This window comes from Pleurodeles waltl, chromosome 7, assembly GCF_031143425.1.
Source record: "Pleurodeles waltl isolate 20211129_DDA chromosome 7, aPleWal1.hap1.20221129, whole genome shotgun sequence".
Taxonomy (NCBI): Eukaryota; Metazoa; Chordata; class Amphibia; order Caudata; family Salamandridae; genus Pleurodeles; species Pleurodeles waltl.
The window spans coordinates 86,289,685-86,308,593 of record NC_090446.1 but is presented as its reverse complement, the minus strand read 5'-3'; positions in this window follow the sequence as shown (position 1 = coordinate 86,308,593).

The window sequence follows — 18,909 nt, the reverse complement described above, 5'->3', positions numbered from 1 at the left end:
TGTACCAGACATGATAGTAGAAAGGTTTAGGGACAGAAAAAGAAAGAAAAAGTTTCAGAACTTTTTAAGGAACAGAAAAAAAAACATTTTCAACTTTTTAGAAACTTTTTGAAAGTTTAGAGGTACTTTTCAGCACTTAGCAAATAGAGTAAGAGAAGAAAAGCAAAACTTTTTGGTTAGGTGTACATACACTGAACTTGTTTTGAATATTATTATCTTATGAAAAGTACAAAATGACAAAGTGGTAAGTAGTTGCAAGTACTTATCCCACCGCTGCACAACCAATGTAGGAGGCTGGCCTGGCTTGTAGTGAGTACCAAGGGGTACTTACACTCTGTACCAGGACCAGTTATCCCTTATTAGTGTAGAAGAGGTGTTTCTAGCAGCTTAGGCTGGTAGAAGGTAGCTATAGCAGAGCAGCTTAGGCTGAACTAGGAGACATGCAAAGCTCCTACTATACCACTGGTGTCATATGCACAATATCATATGAAAACACAATACACAGATATACTAAAAATAAAGGTACTTTGTTTTATGACAATACGCCAAAGTATCTCAGTGAGTACCCTCAGTATGAGGATGCCAAATATACACAAGATATATGTACACAATACCAAAAATATGCAGTAATAGCAAAAGGAAGTAATGCAAGCAATGTAGAATTACAGTAGATTGCAATAGGAGCACATAGGTATAGGGGCAACACAAACCATATACTCTAGAAGTGGAATGCGAACCACAAATGGACCCCAAACCTATGTGAGCTTGTAGAGGGTCGCTGGGACTGTAAGAAAACAGTGAGGGTTAGAAAAATAGCCCACCCCAAGACCCTGAAAAGTAGGTGTAAAGTGCACCTATATTCCCCAGAGAGCACAGAAGTCGTGATAGGGGAATTCTGCAAGGAAGACCAACACCAGCAATGCAACAAAGGTGGATTTCAGAACGAGAGTACCTGTGGAACAAGGGGACCAAGTCCAAGAGTCGTGACAAAGTCGAGATTGGGCAGATGCACAGGAAATGCCAGCTGAGGGTACAAAGAAGCTGCCACCGGATGGTAGAAGCTGTGGATTCTGCAAGAACGAAGAGGACTAGGAACTTCCCCTTTGGAGGATGGATGTCCCACGTGGTGAAGAAGCTTGCAGAGGTGTTCCCACGCCGAAAGACCGCAAACAAGCCTTGCTAGCTGCAAGGGTTGCGGTTAGGGTTTTTGGATGCTGCTGTGGCCCAGGAGGGACCAGGATGTCGACACTTGCGTGAGGAGACAGAGGGGGCGCCCAGCAAGATAGGGAGCCCTCACAGAAGCAGGCAGCACCTGCAGAAGTGCCGGAACAGGCACTACAAAGAGGAGTGAACCAGAGCTCACCCGCAGTCATAAAAGGAGATCCCATGACACCGGAGGACAACTCAGGAGGTTGTGCACTGCAGGTTAGAGTGTCGGGGACCCAGGCTTGGCTGTGCACAAAGGAAATCCTGGAAGAGTGCACAGGAGCCGGAGCAGCTGCAAATCACGCGGTACCCAGCAATGCAGTCTAGCGTGGGGAGGCAAGGACTTACCTCCACCAAACTTGGACTGAAGAGTCACTGGACTGTGGGAGTCACTTGGACAGAGTTGCTGAGTTCCAGGGACCACGCTCGTCGTGCTGAGAGGGGACCCAGAGGACCGGTGATGCAGTTCTTTTGGTGCCTGCGGTTGCAGGGGGAGGATTCCGTTGTCCCACTGGAGATTTCTTCGGAGCTTCTGTGCAGAGAGGAGGCAGACTACCCCCACAGCATGCACCACCAGGAAAACAGTCGAGAAGGCGGCAGGATCAGCGATACAAGGTTGCAGTAGTCGTCTTTGCTACTTTGTTGAGGTTTTGCAGGCGTCCTGTGCAGTCAGCGGTCGATCCTTTGGCAGAAGGTGAAGAGAGAGATGCAGAGGAACTCTGATGAGCACTTGCATTCGTTATCTGAAGAATTCCCCAAAGCAGAGACCCTAAATAGCCAGAAAAGGAGGTTTGGCTACCTAGGAAGGAGGATAGGCTAGCAACACAGGTAAGTGCCTATCAGGAGGAGTCTCTGACGTCACCTGCTGGCACTGGCCACTCAGAGCAGTCCAGTGTGCCAGCAGCACCTCTGTTTCCAAGATGGCAGAGGTCTGGAGCACATTGGAGGAGCTCTGGGCACCTCCCCTGGGAGGTGCAGGTCAGGGGAGTGGTCACTACCCTTTCCTTTGTCCAGTTTCGCGCCAGAGCAGGGCTGGGGGATCCCTGAACCGGTGTAGACTGGCTTATGCAGAGATGGGCACCATCTGTGCCCATCAAAGCATTTCCAGAGGCTGGGGGAGGCTACTCCTCCCCAGCCCTGACACCTTTTTCCAAAGGGAGAGGGTGTAACACCCTCTCTCTGAGGAAGTCCTTTATTCGGCCTTCCTGGGCCAGGCCTGGCTGGACCCCAGGAGGGCAGAAACCTGTCTGAGGGGTTGGCAGCAGCAGCAGCTGCAGTGAAACCCCGGGAAAGGTAGTTTGGCAGTACCCGGGTCTGTGCTAGAGACTCCGGGGATCATGGAATTGTCTCCCCAATGCCAGAATGGAATTGGGGTGACAATTACATGATCTTAGACATGTTACATGGCCATGTTCACAGTTACCATTGTGACGCTGTACATAGGTAGTGACCTATGTATAGTGCACGCGTGAAATGGTGTCCCGCACTCACAAAGTCTGGGGAATTTGCCCTGAACGATGTGGGGGCACCTTGGCTAGTGCCAGGGTGCCCACACACTAAGTAACTTAGCACCCAACCTTTACCAGGAAAAGGTTAGACATATAGGTGACTTATAAGTTACTTAAGTGCAGTGGTAAATGGCTGTGAAATAACGTGGACGTTATTTCACTCAGGCTGCAGTGGCAGGCCTGTGTAAGAATTGTCAGAGCTCCCTATGGGTGGCAAAAGAAATGCTGCAGCCCATAGGGATCTCCTGGAACCCCAATACCCTGGGTACCTCAGTACCATATACTAGGGAATTATAAGGGTGTTCCAGTATGCCAATGTGAATTGGTGAAATTGGTCACTAGCCTGTTAGTGACAATTTAGAAAGCAGAGAGAGCATAACCACTGAGGTTCTGGTTAGCAGAGCCTCAGTGAGACAGTCATCACACAGGGAACACATACAGGGCACACTTATGAGCACTGGGACCCTGGCTGGCAGGGTCCCGGTGACACATACTCTAAAACAACATATATACAGTGAAATATGGGGGTAACATGCCAGGCAAGATGGTACTTTCCTACAGCCTGCAGCACTGGTTGTGCCACCCCCATAAGTAGCTCTGTAATCATGTCTCAGACCTGCCACTGCAGTGTCTGTGTGTGCAGTTTTGACTGTAACTTCGACTTGGCAAGTGTACCCACTTGCCAGGCCTAAACCTTCCCTTTTCTTACATGTAAGGCACCCCTAAGGTAGGCCCTAGGTAGCCCCAAGGGCAGAGTGCATTGTATGGTTAAGGTAGGACATATAGTAATGTGTTTTATATGTCCTGATAGTGAAGTATTGTTACATTTGTTTTTCATTGTTGCTAGGCCTGTCCCTCTCATAGGTTAACATGGGGTCTACCTTTAAAATCTGATTAAAGTGTAGATTCCATTTGGGAGCGGATGGACATGTGGAATTTGGGGTCTCTGAGCTCACAATTTAAAAATACATCTTTTAGTAAAGTTGATTTTAAGATTGTGCGTTTGAAAATGCCACTTTTAGAAAGTAGGCATTTTCTTGCTTAATCCATTCTGTGACTCTGCCTGTTTGTGGATTCCCTGTCTGGGTCAGTTTGACAGTTGGGCTGTTCACACCTCTCCTCTAGACAGTGACACAAAGGGGGCTGGGGTGTAGCCTGCATATCTTGATTAGCCATCTGTGCTGGAGGGGAGGAGTGGTCACTCCAACCTGAAAGGACTGTGCCTGCCCTCACACAATGCTGTCTCCGACCCCCTGGTGAGTGTCTAGGGCCTGGCCTGGACAAGGAAGGATCTTGCAAACACTTGAGACTTTGCTTTGAAGTTTGCAAACTTCAAAGGCAGAACTGGGTATAATAAGCAGACCCAAAACCCTAGACCTTTAGAATCTTTCTGGAATCAAGAGGAACCTCTGCCCAGGAGAAGAGCTGCAGAGCTGAAGGAGGAGTACTGTCCCTTTGCTGTGTTGCTTTGCTGGAATGGCCTGCAGTTGCTGCTTCTGCCTGAAAAGAGTGCAAAAGGTGAACTTTGCTGTGTGTCCTGCTTGATAAAATTCTCCAAGGGCTTGGAGTAGAGCTTGCCTCCTGTTGGAGGTCTCAGGGACACCAAAGACTTCAGTTTCCTCGACCTGCAGCACTGGGAACTGTGTGTTTTGTGCTGTTCAAGAGGAGAACACACCGCGACCAGCGGACGCCGCACAGTCACTTTGCCCCGCTTCGCACCGCGACCCTGGTCTCACAACGCCGTCATCGGACAACTTAACCGAGCCGCTGCTCGCACCGGAACCTGTGGGCCCCGCACTCCGGCATCACCTGCTCACACCGCAGCCTGGGCATCCCCAACGACGTCGCTCCTGCTGACCCCAGCGCCGCTGCCTGCACCGTGGCCTGTGGACACCTCTCATGAGGAGCACGAAGCCCCGGTCCACCGACGCCAGCACCATCGGCTACAGTGTCGTCACCAGGCATCCTTGCGTGCACCATGGCCTGAGGACACCGCTCGTGAGGGTCACAAAACACCCTCCCGTCCCTCACCGATGGCTTGGGCCTACCGACGACAGCGCTTCCGCGATGACGACGCTGCCTGTGCCGTGACCTGTGGACACTGCACATTGGACCGCCCTGCTACACACCGCAGTCCTGGGTTCACCAACGCCGCTGGACGCTGTCACTGAGCCGCTGCCTGCACCATGACCTGTGGACACCGCACATCGCATCGTCCTGCTTTGCACCGTAGCCCTGACGACATCCACGCCAGCGCACCTAATTTCATCAGCCTGAAGTTCGATCCCCGAGGTGCATGACTTCAAGGGCTTGACGACTCCTGCATCGACTCCGGACCCGACACCGCGACGCCATTGACGCTGCCCTCCGGAGCTCACTGCGAGGATCATGATGGCCTGCAAATCCAAGGTACTGTTTGCGGGTCTTCCCGACACCGCAAGCTGGCCCGTAACGCCGAGGCCGGCCTGAACTGTTGGTTTTGTTGATCACAACCCAGTGATAGCCCCAGGGGGAGCTATCGACGTCAAGGAACTGTAGTTTTGAGTAAATCTTGCATAATTCGTATTTTTCTTACTGTATGTTGGATTCTTATCGTATTTGGTCTTGATTTATATAGATAAATATTGGCTATTTTTCTAAAACTGGTGTAGTGTCCTTTTGTAGTGTTTTCACTTATTACTGTGTGTTATGTGCAAATGCTTTACACATTGCTTCTGAGATAAGCCTGACTGCTCGTGCCAAGCTACCAAGGGGGTGAGCAGGGGTTATCTGAGTGGGTATCTCCCTTATCCTGACCAGAGTGAGGGTCCCTACTTGGACAGGGTGCAAACCGACTACCATCTAGAGATCCCATTTCTAACAGTAACGTATCCAATGTTTCCTGAAAACCCACAATTGTGTGTAGTTCAATGTTTGAAAGCATATGAAATTGCCACTGAAGAATTCAGACAGAACTCTAGGGGTCAATTAGTAATATCTTTACAGAAACCTTTTAAACCTGTGTCACACACTACATTATCTAGATGGAGGAAACGGTTGATAAGCGGAGCTGGTACTGATACATCAAAATTTGGGGCTCATTCAGCCAGGAGAGCCATGGCTTCCAAGACATATGCTTTATGTTCTCATTTAGAGGACATTATGAGGGCAGCGGACCGGTCTTCTGAGTCTACTTATCGTAAGTACTATCACAAACCTGTTGTTGATGTAGCGACTGTGGTAACTGAACAGCTTTAAACAAGCATAATAGGGGCCTCCGGTCCTGACATAGAAAAAAGAATTTCTAGCTTACGCGTAAAGAATTTTCAATTCTATTAAGGACACTGAGATGAGGATCATCCCTCCCTTATTTCTTTATGACTCTTTTAATGGTGTAATGTTAAGAATCTTTTGTGATTTAATGTTATATATGTTTATGGATTTGCCCTCCCTTGACTTAGGGATTTCACTCACAGACGTTTTTATAAATGTATATTCATTTAATTATGGAGGATATTACCTTCAGTTTTGTTATTTAAGGGTCTGATCAGAAGACACCATGAAGAATGAATCTCCCGATCTTCAGCTTTTAGAGAGGTCAGATCTATGGACTTCGGTTTTGTTGGAAAGGATTCTGCTCCTTCTGGATATGACTCCTGTTGAGCACGTCTTGTGGTTTCCAGGACTTCGGATCTGGTTGAATTTGGAAAAGTTTAATCCATAAGGAGTTTTGTTTTGGGTGTTTTGGGGTCATGCCTTCTATAGGCTGGGGTCTTGGGCCGTGATTGGGACAGGTGATCTACTGTAAAGCATCATAGGTATTTATGTTTTTTGTTATAATGTTATTTGATTGGCTGCTGTGTTGAGACAGTAAAAGAAAGAGAAAGCATAATCCTCACCTCCGTGTCCTGAATAGAATTGAAATTTCTTGACACGTAAGCTAGAAATATTTTTATTTGTTTTACAAAGTAATATGTGTAATATTGACAAATGAAGAGTTAATCAGAATGTGCCACATAACTTTCAACATTGGGATAATTTTTCCGTATCTGAACATTTTGCATTGCAACAATTGTCTGAGGATAACGTTTTGATAATAAGGAAGGTTGACAAAGGAGGGAATATTGTTTCTATGAACAAGAAAGACTATAATGGTGAACTGTATAGGCAATTGTAGGAAAGCAGCCTCTTTCTAGCATGGTTACCTCCACCTTTTGGCCTATTTGTAAGTGTGTTTGACTGTGTTCACTGGGATCCTGCTAACCAGGACCCCAGTGATTATGCTCTCTCCTTTAAACTAGGTTTGCTGGAACCTTTTTCACCCCACATTTGGCATACTGGTGCCCCCATGTAAGTCCCTAGTATATGGTACTTAGGTACCCAGGGCATTGGGGTACAAGGGGACCCCTATGGGCTGCAGCATGTATTATGCCACTGATAGGGAGCCCATGTAAAGTGTTCTTTAGGTCTACCAATGCAGCCTGCATGAAAGGGTGCATGCACCCTTTCACTACCAGATCACTGCACCAGGTCACTGTAAGTCACCCTTATGGCAGGCCCTCATAGCCCAGATGGCAGGGTGCAAGTACCTGTGTGTGAGGGCACCCTTGCACTAGTAGAGGTGCCCCCACAAACTCCAGCTCCATTTCCCAGGACTTCGTGAGTACGGGACACCATTTTAAGCGTGCACTGGACATAGGACACTACCTATGTCCAGCTACATAATGGTAACTCCGAACCTGGGCATGTTTGGATCAAACATGTTGGAATCATACCTCAATACTGTTGCAAGTATTGGAAGTATGATTCCATGCACTCTGGGGGCTCTTTGGAAGACCCCCAGCATTGCTACCACCAGTCTCATGGGTTTTCCGGGCAGCTCAAGCTGCTGCCACCTCTCGGTCAGGTTTCTGTCCTCCTGCTGCTTGATCTGATCAAGCCCAGGAAGGCAGAACAAAGGATTTTCTTTGGGAGAGGGAGGTAACACACTCTCCCTGTGGAAATAGGTGTGACTGGTTTTGGAGGGGTAGCCTCCCCAAGCTGCTGGTGTGCCCTCGATGCATAAACCAGTCCACACCGGTTCATGGACCCCCAGCCCCTACTCTGGTGTGAAACTGGACAATGGAAAGGGGGGTGACCACTCCCCTGTCCATCACACCCCAGGGGTGGTGTTCAGAGCTCCTCCAGAGGGTCCCCGGGTTCTGCCATCTGGTTTCCAAGGTTGGCAGGAAACTCTGGGAGCATCTGAATGGCCAGGCAGATGATATCAGAGCCCCCCTCCTGATAGGTGCTTACCTGGCTAGGTGACCAATCCCCCTTTCAGGGCTATAGAGGGTCTCTGTCTTGGGTGGGTGCTCAGATTTGGCTTGCAAGATTCCAGCAGGACTCATCTGCAACTTCTGCTTCTGGCCTCTGGAACGGCGACTGGAACCTCCAGGACCCAACAAGCTGCTTCCAAGAAGAAGAACTCTTCTGTAACATTGTTTCCGGGGCTCCTGCCTGCAGTTGCAACAATTTCCACCAGCTGTGCATCCATTGAGGGTGGCGTGTCTTCAGTCTGCACTAGAAGAAGAAATCTCCCTTGGAGTGAAGGAGTCACTCCCCTGCTTCCACAGGTATCTGCTGCAACGACGACCGACTGCATGGATCTCCTTTCATCCTAATCTGCGTGGATCCTGCATCACAGGTGGTGGTCCGGAGTAGTCCTCTTGGTCCTCTCTACATGCTATCCAACTTTGGTGAAGGTAAGCCATTGCCTTCCCACGCAGGACAGTATCCCCATGCACCATGTCTCTTGCAGCTGCCAATGCTTGTTTGCATCACCTCCAAGGGATCTTCAGGCGACGTGTAGCTCCAGTCCCCAGCACTCCTTCCTGCGATGCACAGCCCTCTCCGTGGTTCTCCTGCTGCGTGGGTTCCCTTTCTGTAGTGCTGCATGGGCTCCTTCTGCGACTCCTCTGTTCCCGTCCTGTGGTACTCCTGTGGGTGCTGCCTTTCTTCCTGTGGACTCTCTGGGTCACTGAGGGTCTCCTCCTACTCCCCTTCCTGGGTTGAGTCCTCCTGGGCCTTGCTGGTACCCGGCAGCTCCACTTTTCCACTAACCGCAAATTTGCCTTTGCCAAGGCTTGTTGGTGGAATTCCTGCACTGAAACATGTCTGCAATCTTCTCTCCAGCATGGTACATCTTCTGCATCCATCAGGAACTCTTCTCCAACTCCAGGGCTGCAGTGCGGACCTGTTCTTCCTCACCATCGACCAATACCTGCAAGAACGGCTGGGTGGGCAGTAGCTCCTACTCTTCCTGGACTCTACTGACACTTTCAGACTTGGTCCCCTCCCTCCACAGATCTTCTGCAGGAATCCACCGCTGTTTTCTTGCAGTCTTGTCTGGGTGTCTTCTTTTCTTCTTTTTCCTGCTTTTGGATGGTTTGGGGAAATTCCAGTGATTTACTCCTGCCTTCCTGGTCGATCTGGGGGTACTGTGTTACTTACCTCTGTGGTTTTCTAGTACTCTCAGCTCCCCTCTACACATTCCACTTACCTAGGTGGGGGCCCTGTGTTTGCATTTCATTTTTATGGTTTGGGCTCACGCTAGAGTCACTATTGTAAATCTACATTTGCACTGTTTTCGTACCTTTTCTATGCCTATTACTGTTTACTAGTGTATTACTTACCTCCTATTGGAGGGTTGCCATTCTAGTGTCTTGTGGTATTGTGTTCAAAAAATAAAGTACCTTTATTTTTGTACAACTGATTGTTTTGATGGTTTCTTTCATGGGTGTAAGTGCTGTGTGACTACAGTGGTTTTACATGAGCTTTGCATGTCTCCTAGATAAGCCTTGGCTGCTCATCCACAGCCACTTCTAGAGAGCCTGCCTTCTAGACACTGTCTGCACTTCACTAAGAGGGGATACCTAGACCTGTTATAAGGTGTAAGTACCTTAGTTACCCACCACACACCAGGCCAGCTTCCTACAGCAATTAAATGATACCTTGTTCTGTCTTAACCTCGCCCATAGTCCTATTCCCACGATTAGTTCCCAGATTAATACGGAGTTGAAAAGGTGGCATGAGAGTGAAATGTTGATGGATGATGAATACTTGTATCTTAAATTTGTAAAGGCGAGACATCTATGCTTATATACCCTCCACCCCATACACAAGAAACAACGTGGTAGACCCATAATCTCTGGAGGACCAACAGAGAAATTACCAGAATTTGTGAATGTATTTTTTAGACTGTATGTTGAGTACCTTCCTGTGTTTGTTTGTGGCACTAAAAATGCTGATTCTCTTGTATGGTATAACTAGAGATGGAGAAATGATACTTCAACAGTGAATGTATCTTTACACCCTAATATTGTTCATGATCAAGGTAAACAGTAATCCAACACTTTCGTAACAGGAGAGCCACTGTGTTTATGGAACACACCAGTAGCCTTTTAAGTATGACCGGTCTAATTCCGGAGAATAACACTTTTGTATTCAACAGACAATAATGGTATCACCAGCTTTGGGGGACTGCCATGGTTTCAAGCTGTGCCCCCTCATATGCCAACATATTTATGGGTTGGTTCGAGGGTAATCAGTTATGGGGCCAAGGTGGTTCACAGTGGATAAATCACATCCATTACTGGGGGAGAGTCATAGGTGATATTCTGATTATTTGTACGAGATGTGAAAGTGAACTAACAGATTTTGTTTCGTATTTGAATAACAATGAACATAATATGAGTTTTACTAAGAGCCATCACCTATGGAGAAATGGTTTGGGCGTACAGAAACTGCTGCACTTAGTTCTATGGAATTTTTATTGCTATACAGCATAGATTTCGATTGAAGGGATATGATTAACAACCCATTAGAGCAGCCACTGTGAAGGCAAAGAGACTTGAGAGAACTGACTTTAAGAGAGAAATCCTGTAAGGACTTACCGAAGAGTCAATCAGACGCATTATGTCTTATTGCTCAGATGCTGGTAAATTGCATAACATTCTTAAAAACACTGGTACGTACTTACACATGATATTATGACAAAATCTCATATTACCCAACATCTCAGTGTGACTTACTGAAAAGGTCAAACAATTAAGAATACTAGTCCAAGTTCTCCAAGAACTGAGTACTTATTTGCTTTGTGGATCATGCTCACCATATGTTTTTACAAATGTGGGCACAGTACTATGTGCAGTTTGGCATATGAAAACTTGTATTACAAATACAGTAAGATGTGTCTCATTACCAGTAATCTTAATTGTGACTTGAAATTTGTAGCAAATGTTTCGGTTTTGAAGTGCCAAAAAATATGTTGGCAGCACAGTAAGACCGATGAGTGACAGAATTTCTGAACATTTTGGAGCTGTGAAGCAAGGTGACATAAAATATCCTAAGCAGAGCATATTACAGATTGTACAATGTGTGATTCACATTTGAGGTTCTTATTTCATGGGTTAGCGGCAGTACCCGTTAATCCCAGAGATGGAAACAGGGAACCGAAATTGAGATGCAAGGAAGAAATGTGGATTATGAAAGTTTGAGCAGTAAAGATAGGTTTCAATCTAGACCAGGAACTTCATTATTTTATGGGGAATTGATGTGACCATATTGTAAGTGACACAACAGGTAGTTTCCACCGGACCGTTCCTACCTGGGATAGCCTTACAACCCGGCCACCTTTCTGCCTTAGGGGACTGTAAAATAGGCTGTGTTGACAAGGTTCCCCATATTACCAAAAATGTGTATATGTGACACTTTTTGACACATCATACGGTCCACATATCAACTTCATGTTTATGGGCTATGCACAATATTGTGGTAGAATGAATTTTGGACTAATAATATTTTGACAGATTTTGTGATGATGAGTCCTTGAGAGACTTTATTATTCTCTAACTTTTGATTTGATTTTGAATTCTCTCACTATTGGGCTTCTGAGACATAACAACATCTTCTTTGGTCCGAAAGAGTGTGAGTTTATACTTTTAAGGTGTCAAGTTAATACTGGAGTCCTTTGACTTGACTTGAACATGTTTGGCCTTATGACACGTTTGGCATCATTAATAATATCGATGAACATGGGTAGTTACTATTATATATGATCATCTTTTGAGTCAAAACCTCAGTGTATTTTACTTTCACTTGACGCTGGACATTAATTGTGTTTTCTGCCTTTGCCATTGGACTCAGTGAGGCAGGTGTGTAGGGAGGTTAGCCTGCTTTTGACTTGTTATTTGTTGTGCTGGTTATGGCGCCACTGTGTGTTGGCTCTCCTTGATGGTGGGTGTTTAGTGACAGGATTATGGTAAGCTATACTGAGTGGTGGATGATAATTTATATGATCCAACTCTGATGATTAGGCTTGCATACACTATGCCGATCATCATAGTGTTAAGTAATTCTGTGACAAGACCCGAGGCTCAGATTATGCTTCTCAAACTTTACTGCAGAATTTTTAGCAGCCAACTAAAAGAGTAATAACATAACACTACATTCCCCTTAAGCCAGTCACACATTCAGGGACACCACTCCCTATACCAGAGGCAACCCAGAAAGCCTCCTCCCCTTTCTTTGGTGCTGCAGCCAAATATAAGTACCATCCTGCCTGTTTTCTTTACATAGTGGTGCTCAGATTTATGTATGGGTTTTTGTTAAATTGAGGTGTATAGCTGGGTGTACTGTAATTTATAACCTTTCTGTATATTGTGCCAGATTTATTTCTTAACGTGTTCTGTGCTGTCCGTGGCCGGACTTGTGTTCCCCTGTGGCAGTCCTCTTTCTGTCTCGCACGGCCCCCTCCATTCACTAAGGAGAGCCGCGCGGATTCAATAGTCATCTCTAGAGTTGCCTGGACACAATTTCTGACCTTGAAGGACTGGGTTGTCGATTAGTTAGGCCATTTATTGCCTTATGTCTTTAGACCTTGTGCCATTCCTGATTTGGTCCGATTTTGCGCTACCCGCTTCCTGCATGTCTCAGTGACTCTGTTGCATACATAGCCCTGGGGCCCTAAAAAAGTTTTTGAAAACACAGATCTTGTGGTAACGAGGTGCCAACCTCTAGAAAATCCACTAGTCAGGGGTCTCTTGATTTTACTTGATACGTTCCCCTCTCCTCTAACCCCCTTATACTCCTGGAGTGTGTTTCTCCTTACCAATATCCTCATTTATGAATCTATCTAGCTCTTCCCAAGACCCATTGAAGTCATACGCTGCAGAGGAGTTTTGATTGGGGAACAGACTACCTGAGACTTCGATTGGGGGACGGTCTACCTGAAACCCACATACCTCTGTCCAACATTCCGTTAACAAGTCCCTGGCACTAGCCCTCCAGCCCTGTACCCACAATTATACCTTATGACTCAACAAGTCCTCATCCCTTGACTCCCCATCCCGGCTGATCTCCTTACCCCTACTACAGTCCCCTTCAAAGAACTGCCACCCCAGCAAGATACATTTTCCCAATTCTTTGCCTTCGCCCATCCCACCCATTCATTCATGATGAACCACAAGTATGGCACCCCTTTGGGGCCCAGTCCTCCTCCCCACCTCTGACCCTTTCACTAACCAACAAGATGATGACTCTCTTCTTCGACCTGTCGCTCTCTCCTCCTTCTGATGTCAACCCTGTACCCTCCAAGAACCAACAGGCTGCCCTGCCCTCCAGTCCTCCCCAGGACCCTTCTAAGGTAGATCTCCTTGATTTTTACCCAGCAAAATTGTCCACCCCAGGTCTAGTGACTGGATCCTTTGCTCTGAAGTAGCGGCATACATGCTCGCTGATCTCTGCAAAGGAATTGACAAGGAGGTGCATGCGAGGCTCTGCCCTGAATGCCCAGGCCCTACATTGCAAGACAAGGTGTCAGATACACCAGAGGTAGAAACAAATATGAACACTTTTCTTAAAAGTTTGTGAAAGACATCAAGATGGGCATCGACAGGGCCTGGCAGTCATGCCAAGGCCATTTATTAGATATCACTGGGCCTCTAGCATAAATTCTGGAACTCCTAGGAGTCAAGGATTCTGGCGTCTCTATCAGCCCCTGAGGTCCAGTTGGGCCCAACGCGTCATTTGTCAGATCAGCAATGGCAGCTGCGCAATCTCTTCAGAATGCAGGAAGTCCATTCTAATGCGCATCAATCTGAAAATTTCAGAGCTGGCCTCTGTGGTGAATAGACTTCTATTTGGTGACTACTTTTTTTAAGGACCTGGTAACATTTGTTAATATGTTCACCGCTCTAGATAAGGCTCAGTCTTCACTGAAGAAGGTATTCTACAAGGGCTTTTTTTATGCCAGGGTCGGGGTTATCGAGGCCCCTCGTCTGCCGAGCTTTCCTATGAGGTCTCAAGCGAAGCTACGACGACCAGCGCAATTCCTCATGGTAGGACTCTGGCAGTGGATCTTCCTTCTACCCCACTTGTTCCCACTTCCACAGGGCTAGACTTGGTAAAGTTCAGTGGACACAAGGGTTCCTTCAGCAGACCACAGCTGTCACTCACAGGTAAGACTGACTTCACTTTCAGAGATTTTCTTGGGGGGGGGGGGAGAAGGAGGGTCGAAACTGGGCTCAGCTACTCAGGACACAGATGGTTATGGGACTCCCCCCCCCCCCCGTCACTCAAGCAGATTTTGCAGCACCACTTTTTTGGTCCCTAAATGTGTGCCCAGACTCATACTAGTTTTGAACCTCAGGGAGTTTACAACCGCCACTTCAAGATGAAAGGCATACTCAGGGATCGTCTCAGAGAGGGCAACTGGATGGTCCGGCTACACCTGACTACCAATTTATCCCCTGATTTATCCCCTCACAGATGGTTCTTCCAGTTTCAGTGGTGAAACCACTGGTTCGCGTATGCAGCTCTTCCCTTTGGGATATCTTTCTTCCACCATTTGGGTGCTTCACCAAGTTGATGAAACCCATTGTGGAATTTCTTTGGTATTGCAGAGTTTGGCTGATCACATATATCTGGACGATTTCTTAATACAAGCCTAAGAGAGAAATCTTCTTTTGCATCAAGAGTGGACTGTTTCCCTGATTCAACAGCTGGGGGTCCTCCTGAATGTGGGGAAATCCACGTTGATCTCCTCATGTTCAGTGGAATTCCTGGGTTTCCAAATAAATTTGATGACAGCAGAACTATTTTTGCTCTTTCAGAAAGTCTGGGATGTCAAACAGAAACTGAGAACCCATCTGACCAAGACATTGGTCTCCTTGTTCAAGACTGCCTGAATTGTGGGGTTTCCTGCGTCCTCCATACAAGGCATCTTTCCAAGCTTTCTGTACTACCGAGCTCCAGTGTCTCAAAATTCACCACTTCCAGAGGGGTTTGTCCTAATAGTATCTGGTTCCCCTGACCCACGAGATGAGGGCCTAGATGGAATTGCGGTGTGGAATGGCCGAGCGCTCTACCAAGTCCCAGCCAGACATCATCATCATCCAGTCGGATGCAAACAGATAGGGGGGCCTGTTGTGGCTCAATCACCGGGGGGGCTGTTGGGTAGAGAACAGCACCTCCACATCAGCTGCCTGGAAGTGCCTGATGAGTCCTTTATCATCAGGGCCCTGTTCCCTCTGAAATTCTCAGAATACACTCTTTGCAGATGGACAACGTGTCAGCCATCTATTATGTAAACAAACTGGAGGGCACCATTTCTTGCATCTTGGCGGACAGGATACATTTGCATGCAGATGGACAATGTGTCAGCAGTCCGTTGTGCCAACAAACTGGGAGGTATCAGGTCTTGCATGTTGGAGGAGATTGACAAAGTTTTTTGGCATTTTTGCCTGCAACACAAGATCGTCGTAATCACAGAGCATCTTCCTGGGTCTTTCAATGTGATCGCTGATTGGAACTCCAGGTTTCAGAGGGAAGCCAGGGACTGGAGACTTCACTCTCCTCTCTTTTAGTGGCTTCAGCATCTGTTGGGTCATTGCCAGATAGATCTGTTTGCTTCATGTTTCAACAGGCAGGTGCTACAATTTTTCTGCTGGATGCCAGACCCTCTGGCTTTAGCAACAGATGCTTTTCTTCAGGACTGGAGTCAGGGTCTGATTTATGCCTTTCCTCCTTTCATGACAATTCCTTGAGTGACGGCTCGGGTGAGAGTTCAGGAGGAGAACTTGATCCTTGGAACCCTATTTTGGAGAGCTCAATCCTAGTTCCAGTCTCTGATGGATCTCTTGTGCAACTTTCCAGTCCAACTCCCACCCTCCTCGGAACTTCTGACTGATCCACCAGGGGGTCTTCATCCTCTGGTGCTTCAGGGATCTCTTCAGCTCATGGCTTGGCATCTTTCAAGGGTCATTGGATACTGCCTGGGCTTTTGCAGCAGGCTGAACTTTTTCCTCTCCTAATCTTGGTCTTCAAATCTCACAATCTATACATGTGTATGTGCCTCTGAGTGGTCTTTTGGTGTGATCCACAGCGTATTGATCCTGTGGGGGCAGACTTATCATATGTAGTGGATTTTCTTTCATCTTTGGCAGGAGACGGAATGGCTTATTGGTCAGTCAACAACTTTTGTTCAGCCATTTTCGCAGGTCATCTTCCTCTTGAGGGGAAAACCGTTGGCGAAGATCTGATAATCTGTAGGGTTATGAGGGGTATTCACATCTCAAATCCTCCTGCCCCTCGCTACTCTCATCCCTGGGATAAGGACATAGTCCTGTGATTTGTGTAAAAATGGGCTGAGAATTCCTTATTGTCTTGTAAGCAACTGTCAGCTAAACTGACTCTTCTTCTATGCCTTCTTTCTTGCTGCTGAGTCTTGAATGTGAAAGCTTTTGATGTTGCAGGTACAGTTTTTACTCCAGGAGGAGTTTCTTTTCAAATACCTAAATATTCAAAAAAAGTTCTCGAAATGCATTTTATCCCAGTTTTCTGGAAAATTCTCAACTTTTTCTTGTTCAGTGTCTTAGAGCTGACGAATTGGTGGCACCCTACTAGACATGATTCAGCTGAAATGTTGTGGACTGCGCTTCAATAGCCCTTTGGTCCCGTAACCCAAGTTAATTTAGCATTTTGGGTCAACGGCAACTGGCTAAAGCTGTTGTGGGTGCAAGTGTCTGGCAACCACTCTGTCATGGGGGCGTGGCATCAAAGTCTCTTGCATTGGGTTCTGCCTAGAGGTCATTATAAGAGCCACAGTTTGGGCTTCAGATTCTACCTATAAACATTATTGTTATTATTATAAATATAAACCTATTACGAATGTTGCCTCTGTGGTGATGGATCAGCTTTGAACAAGCATAATCTAAGCCTCCAGTCCTGACACAGAATGGCATTTATTTCAAGCATTCGCATTACAAATTTTCAATTTTATTAAGGACACTGAGGCAAGGTTTATCCCACCTGTTGTTTATGTTTGCAATGCATTGAATTGCTCTATTTAGGTTGATAATGGTTTCCCTGCCTAGGAGTGTGTGTTGTGTCATTTGGCAGAGGTTACTCCTGTTACTTTGTCATTCAGGTTCAGAGCCTGTCGTTTTCCAGGTTTAGTACCTGCATTGCAGTTAAGAGTGCTGACGACCACCCACAAGTTGTTCCAGCAATCACCTTGTCTCACTTTTGATGGATGGATTGGGTTGCATTTCCTACAGAACTGTTGGCCGAATCAGGCATAATGTTTGAAGTTCTTGGACGAATAATGTTAAAGGAACTTTGGGTTTGTTGCAAAGAAAGAGAAGTATTTCTCAATTGCCTCTGATGTAGGGAGTGGGGTGCCCTGATTGGTTGATGGGCTTATGGGAAATGTAGTTTTATTTTCGCTCAATTGAATTGGCTACCGAAAAAATTCCAGTAAGGTTTGAGAAGCTTAATCCTCGCCTCTGTGTCCTTAATAGAATTGAAAAGTTTTCATTTCACGGTACGGCGACTGTATACGATGACACCATGGTTAAAACTGACTGTCACAGGTGCACATATCTTCACAATGATTTGTATGTGATGGAGGAATTTTATTGAATAAGGTTTATTGTATGTATTTTTAGCACCAACCCATGTCTAACAATTAATGGTTACGGGTGCATATGTCCTCACTATGACAACTCATGGGAGTGTAGGAATCTGTACTGAATGCAGTTTATTTATGTTTTCAGTATCACACTTAACCCTACATTGCCCTTCCCTGTGGATAACGTGAATTACAACTTGTGTCTTTAGTAATGGAACCTACTATAGGTGAGTGCTCTCTTAGATTTCTATCTGGTGACTGACTAAAGTATACAAAAACAGTAATGGATGGAATGCTGGAATTAATCTCAGTCACTAGTAATTACTCTGGCCACATCCTAGGTCATCGTTATTTTGCATAACATGCCACCTCAGTTTGGACTCAGCCACATACAAATCAGTCTTGTGCTCGTTTTCAAGGGAACGGTCCAGCCTGTCCCTCCTAAACAAGAACACAAGCAACCCACGACCGGTTTTGCCCTAGTTAGGGCTCTTCAGCCAGGTATAGCTTGAGGACCCATATACGGGCATACCCATCCCACTTACAGTGACATACTATTGATAATTATGAAATTGTAGTTCATTAGTTAAGTAAAACCATAAACATACACAGATCAATAGTCTTAAAATCATACATTCAATAAAAAGCTAAAAGTATCACATGATTACGCATAAGCATTTGGCAATGGTATCTACCTGTTCTCATCTAATAACTAAAAATAAGAAACAGCAAAGTTCGACAGTGACATTGGGGTCTGACATGCACATGCTGATTCAAAGACAGGTCGATTCATGCTGTCTTCTATAAAACTATAATTTTGAGCTGGTTAACTATACCATAATTTCATCCTGTTCTCGCCTAGTCACCAGTGTAAACGGAGCATAATTTAACGGTGCAAAATGAGTGCGCCAAGCCTCTCACGGCCTAACAGAACACCCAGCCCATGTACATTGTACAAACAGTACATGCAAAGCAAGACACCGCTAATCCTGCAAAAAGTTCATTATGTAGACACGGGCTACTTTCTGAAAAAAATGGCATCTTAAGTTTGTCAGGTCTTTGAACAAACGTTAATACCCAGGGCTCGGCCGCCTGGGCGGTCGGGATAGTGGTCAATGTTCCTCCAACCTGCCCCTAGCAGCCCGACCATATGTGTAGGTCACAATTGCATAGGTTACGATGGCAACCTGCGAAGGCCATCCAGTAGGGATTTTGTTTGGTAACAACTGGGGGAGGAGGGGAAGGGCGATTCTAATTCATCATGTA